Source organism: Amblyomma maculatum, chromosome 2 (assembly GCF_055883805.1).
Source record: "Amblyomma maculatum isolate TAMU_Amacu chromosome 2, ASM5588380v1, whole genome shotgun sequence".
NCBI classification, from domain to species: Eukaryota; Metazoa; Arthropoda; class Arachnida; order Ixodida; family Ixodidae; genus Amblyomma; species Amblyomma maculatum.
Window position 1 is genome coordinate 162921055 of NC_139345.1, and position 6442 is coordinate 162927496.

Genomic DNA, 6442 nt, shown 5'->3' on the forward strand with positions numbered 1-6442 from the left:
GACTGCCGTGTTATACGCGAAGATCACGTACGGCAAGATGGCGTCCCAGGTCTTGTGTTCAGCTTCGACGTACATAGCGATCATGTCCGCGATCGTTTTGTTCAGGCGCTTCGTAAGGCCATTGGTCTGGGGATGGTGCGCAGTTGTTCGTCGATGGCTTGTGTGACTGTATTCCAGGATGGCTTGCATCAACTCTGCCGTAAACGCCGTTCCCCTGTCCGTGATGAGCACTTCTGGGGCGCCGTGTCGCAAGAGAATTTGTTCGACAAAAAATTTGGCGACTTCTGCCGCGGTACCATTTGGTAGTGCTCTGCTTCGGCGTAACGGGTAAGGTAGTCAGTGGCCACGATGATCCACTTGTTACCCATAGACGAAGATGGAAAGGGGCCGAGGAGATCCATCCCAATTTGGTGAAAGGGTAGGATTGGGGCGGAATCGGGTTTAGTAGTCCCGCTGGTCCGATCGGCGGCGTCTTGCGTTGTTGGCACTCACGACACGTCTTCACGTAGTGGGAAACTTCGGCAGGCAGTCGCGGCCAGTAATACTTCTCCTGGATTCGACGCAAAGTGCGCGCAAATCTGAGGTGGCCTGCTGTGGGCTCATCGTGCAATGCCTGCAGAATTTCTTGCCGAAGGGTTTTAGGCACTACGAGAAGCTGCGCGGTCTTGTTGGGTGCAAAGTTCTTCACGAGGAGGCCATTGGTTAACGTGAAGGATGATAAATGTCGCCTGAACACACCAGGAGGGGAAGTGGTCTTTCCTTCCAAGTAATCGGCTAGCGCTTTCAGCTCAGGGTCTGATCGCTGTTGTTCTGCGAAACTGCTGGCGCTTACCGGTCCCAAAAAGGCGTCGGCGTCATCGTCATCGTCCTTCGGGGGAGAATTGACGGGAGCGCGGGATAAGCAGTCTGCGTCGGAATGCTTCCTGCCCGACTTATAGACTACAGTCATGTCAAATTCTTGAAGTCGTAGGCTCCATCTGGCAAGGCGGCCGGAAGGATCTTTCAAATTAGCCAGCCAGCAGAGCGCGTGATGGTCGCTTACCACCTTGAATGGTCGGCCGTATAGGTATGGACGAAACTTACAAGTAGCCCAGATGAAAGGTGTTAGGCAAGGAGACACAATCTCCCCAGTACTATTCACAGCTTGTTTAGAGGAAGTATTCAGAGACTTGGAATGGGAGCAGTTAGGGATAAGGGTAGATGGAGAATACCTCAGTAATCTGCGATTTGCTGATGACATTGCCTTGCTAAGCAACTCGGGAAATGAACTGCAAATAATGATTGATGACCTAGACAGGAAAAGTAGAAAGGTAGGCTTGAAAATCAATATGCAGAAGACTAAGGTAATGTTCAACAGCCTCGGGAAGGAACAGGAGTTTACATTAGGTAGCGAAATACTGGAAGTAGTAGGCGAATATAACTACTTAGGACAGGTAGTAACCGCAGATCCGGACCATGAAAAGGAAATAACAAGAAAAATAAGATTGGGATGGAGCGCATTTGGCAAGCACTCGCAGATTATGACTAGCAGCTTACCGGTATCGCTCAAGAGGAAAGTATACAACAGTTGCATCTTGCCTGTACTCACCTATGGGGCTGAAACGTGGAGGCTAACCAAGAGAGTTCTACTTAAGTTGAGGACAACCCAGAGGGCTATGGAACGAAAAATGGTAGGGGTAACATTAAGAGATAGAAAGCGTGCAGAGTGGGTCAGAGAAATAACGCAAGTTAACGACATTCTAGTGGAAATTAAGAAGAAGAAATGGACATGGGCAGGACATGTAGTGCGAAGAGAGGATAACCGATGGTCGCTGAGGGTAACAAACTGGATTCCAAGGGAAGGAAAGCGTAGCAGGGGGCGGCAGAAAGTTAGGTGGGCGGATGAGATTAAGAAGTTCGCAGGGGTCAAGTGGATGCAGCTAGCACGGAACCGGGTTAATTGGAGAGATATGGGAGAGGCCTTCGCCCTGCAGTGGGTATAATCAGGCTGATGATGATGATGATGATGATGGAGCCCAGATGATCGAAAGGCACTCCTTCTCGGTCGTCGAGTAATTGACTTCGGCTTTTGTGAGAGACCTGCTAGCGTAGGCGATTACTTTTTCCTGTCCGGCAGTCTTCTGGACGAGAATGGCTCCTAGGCCTACAATGCTCGCGTCGGTGTGAATTTCGGTCTCGGCGTTTTCATCAAAGTGGCCAAGTACAGGAGGGTATTGCAGGCGGCGCTTAAGTTCGTCGAAGGCTTCTCCTTGTGGCGCTTCCCATTTAAAAGGTACGTCAGCCTTTGTAAGCTGCGTCAACGGTTCGGCGATCCGCGAAAAGTTTCTGACAAATCGTCGATAACAAGCGCACAGCCCGAGGAATCGGCGCACAGCTTTCTTGTCGGCAAGCGGTGGGAATTGTGCGATTGCAGCTGTTTTCTCTGGGTCTGGGCGAATACCGTCCTTGCTAACGATGTGACCTAGGAATCGGAGTTCTTCGTAGGCGAAGTGACACTTCTCTGCTTTTAGCGTTAGCCCCGATGACTTGATGGCTTCCAGCACTTTCTGTAGTCGTTTTAGGTGGTCTTCAAAGTTTGACGAGAAGACAACAACGTCGTCGAAATATACCAAACAAATTTGTCATTTCAACCCTGCCAGGACTGTGTCCATTACTCGTTGAAACGTGGCTGGTGCGGAGGAGAGGCCAAATGGCATCACCTTAAATTCATAAAGGCCGTCCGGTGTGATGAATGCGGTCTTCTCGCGATCTCTTTCGTCGACCTCAATTTGATAATATCCGCTCTTCAGGTCCATCGATGAGAAGTACCTTGCATTGCAGAGCCGGTCGAGAGTGTCGTCGATGCGGGGAAGCGGGTAGACATCCTTCTTCGTTATGCTATTCAAGCGGCGGTAATCAACGCAGAAGCGAAGTGTGCTGTCTCTCTTCTTGACCAAAACGACTGGTGCCGCCCAGGGGCTGTTCGATGGCTGGATTACGTCATCACGCAGCATTTCCTCAACTTGATCGCGAATGGCCTGGCGTTCTCGCGGCGATACACGATAAGGGCTCTGGCGCAGAGGTCGGGCGTGTTCGTCCGTTGTTATGCGATGCTTGGCCAGTGGTGTTTGTCGTACCTTCGATGACGATGAGAAGCACTCCCCGTAGCTTCGAAGCAGACTGAGAATCTGGTCTTTCCTGTTGTGGGTCAATGCCGGGTTGATGTTAAATGTGGGCTGACGGAATAGGTCCGGTGCGTCTTCCAGCGTTTGGTCGTGGAGGGTGAATACATCTTTGAGGTCCGCTAATTCGTCGGGAAAGGCGATCGTCGTGCTCTTGTTGAGATGCCGATATTCTTCGTTGAAGTTTGTTACCAGAACCTGAGCTTGACCTCTCCGGAATTTCGCGATGCCTCTTGCGATGCCGACACCTCGTTCTAAGAGCAATTGAATATTTCCTTCGACGATGCCTTCAGCGGTTTCAATGTTTGCGCTACCTACGCACACTGCGATGCTTGATCGGGGCGGGACGGTCAATTCTTCATCGAGGACGTTTAGGGGGATGTGTTGCATCGACGTCGTCGTAGCAGGAATGGCTTTGTCTGCAGAGAGCTTGATTAGCTTGGATCGCAGGTCGATGATAGCCCTATGTTCATTTAGGAAGTCCATGCCTAAAATCACGTCGCGGGAGCGCTGCTGCAAGACCACAAAGCTGGTGGGGTAAGTACACCCATTTACGGTTATTCTTGCAGTGCATCGTCCCTCTGGAGTAATCAGGTTGCCACCTGCAGTGCGAATCAGCGGGCCATCCCAAGCGGTGGTAACTTTTCTGAGTTGAGAGGCTAACGGTCCACTAATGACTGAATAGTCAGCTCCGGTGTCTACTAGGGCAGTGACTCTGCGACCGTCGATATCAACTTCAAGGTCATTTGTTCGCGTCCTCGCATTGCACGTGGGCCTTAGTGTCCGATCTCGGCTCCGTCGTTTCTTCAGGTCATTGCCGGGGCATACCATAGTTACTGCGCTGGGTAGCGTTGTCTGCTTGCAGTATGTTCGTGATGTCGCTGATGACGTCGTGTGGAGCGGCGGTGAAATGGCTGCGTCGTCGTTAGTGGTCGTCGGCGGCGGAGGATGTTCGTCATTTCGCCGTTGAGCGACCTCACCTCCAAAGGTTGCTCTGTTCAGTTTCCCCTGCGCGGGCTTGGGGACCTTCCGCGCATACTCTCATCATAGGTACGGTCTGGCGACGCAAAGCGGGCCCTGTACGGCGATGGAGATCTGAACCGACGGCTTGGTGGCGCAATCTCACCGCTATGCAGTTAGTTGTCAATTTCTTGTGGTCGTTCACCTGGGCCTGGTCGTGGAGCGTCGACTGCAAATCCGCGCAGACCGATTCGTCGGTAAGGGCAGTGGCGCAGAATGTGGCCGGCCTCACCGCAGTGGAAGCATAATGGCCGGTTGTTTGCAGTCCTCCAGGCGTCGCACTTCCTGGGGTTAGGGGGTCGTTGTAGGCTTGGCGGGCGGGGGCCAAGGGGCGGTTTTCAGGAACAGGACGCTAGTGGCGATGGCTGGGAAAGTCATCACGTCGAGGCGGAGGGCGACTTAATGCACCAGCGTAGTTCATTGCTGTTACTTCTTGAGCTGGAACAGTAGCAGCCGTCGCTTGAGGAACGCCCAGCGCCTGCTGAACTTCTTCACGGACTTACCTGGAGTTGTTGCGATGATGGCAGCATTCGGCGGAGCTCCTCTCGCACGATCTCCCAGATGAGTTCCCGAAGGCTCTCTCCGCTTGCAGATGTGCTGGGGTAGTGGCATGAGTAGTTTGGTTGAAGTGGTCGCTCGTAGTGGCGCATCCGGGTATCCAACGTCTTCTCGATGGTCGATGCTTCCATCTCAAATTCTTCCACAGTTTTCGGCGGGTTCCGGACAAGCCCCGCAAAAAGCGACTCTTTAACGCCTCGCATTAAGAATTTCACTCTGTCATCTTCGGTCATGTTAGGGCCGGCGCGGCGAAACAGGCGTTTCATCTCCTCTACGTAGGCCAGGACGGGCTCGTTTGGTAGTTGAATTCTTGATTGGAGGAGGGCCTGAGCTCTTTCTTTTCTGACAGAACTTGTAAAGGCCATCAAGAACTGTGCGTTGAATATCTCTCAATCCTTGGAAGAAATCTCGTGATTTTCAAACCAAACTCGGGCATGTCCTTGAAGAACAAAGTAGACCTGCTTGAGTTTCGCAGCGTCGTTCCAACCGTTGAATTCTGCCACACGGTCGAAAAGGTCGATCCAGTCACCCGCATCTTCATCCGATCGTCCATGGAAGCAGGGGGGCTCACGGGGTTGGACAAAAACAACCGGTGCTGTAGGCTGGGCCATTGTCAGCGTCGATGCCTTCCGAGATCGACTGGGGTCAAGCAGCAGACCGTGTTCGGGTTGTAGGCCTTGAAGTCGTCGGCTGGCTCGGTGACCTGTAGGCTGGTCTTTCCAGGGCGACAGAAACACGGCTTGGGTCTTCGCTTGAAGGATCAAAGGCAGCACCTCCACCAGATGTCACGTAGTGGTGACGAGGTCGACGACAAAAATGAAGGGGTCGATGATTGCACTAAAGAAACTGTTTATTTGGGCTGACTTGCGCCCGCAAAAGAACTAAGCAACTCGGCGGCGGCGATCGAAACAAACGTGCTCGTTGATCGTCGAACAAAGAATGCTCGTCACATTCGGCAACGCTCAATTTAAACGCTGCACAGAACAATCTAGATAACGTCGCAAACAGCTACCAGCACGGGCACCCAAAGACACCCAAAGGGCACCAAAGACACCCAAGTGTCCGGAACCTTCGAGACAGATCTCGGTGCATCTTGCGCTACAACAAAACTGATAAAGGTGTGACTCGCGACATCGAGCATTAACAAACAAAGATTACGGAACTGATACGCGGTCCAGAATCAGAGTGATAAGCCTGTATGCCGGCGGCTGTTAAAAAACAACAAATACTGTTTTGAAGGTTTCGCGGCAATATATATATATATATATATATATATATATATATATATATATATATATATATATATATATATAGTCCTGCACGTACATTGTCGTACAATCCAAAGGAAAAAAACAGCATCAAAGAAGTGCTAGCTGGAGCATGACAAGCAAGTTATCATCTGGTATATGTAGTTTAGCTTCCAAAAGTGGCATCGACTATGAGGCACGCCGTAGTGGAGTTCTCCGGAAGTTTAACAAATACCCGGTGTTCTTTAACGTGCACTGACATCGCATACTACAAAAGCGCCTTCAGCTTCGTCTTCGTTGAAGTGCGGCCATAGATTCCGTGATCGAACCGGCTCAGCTCTCAAGAGCCTTATCCACAGAAACGCCGCTGGAGGGCACAAGACCGTTTCTCTATTTTTTTAGAGTTTTGAACAAATATTCAAAAAGTAGAGGCTGAATACGAGTATATTCTATTTC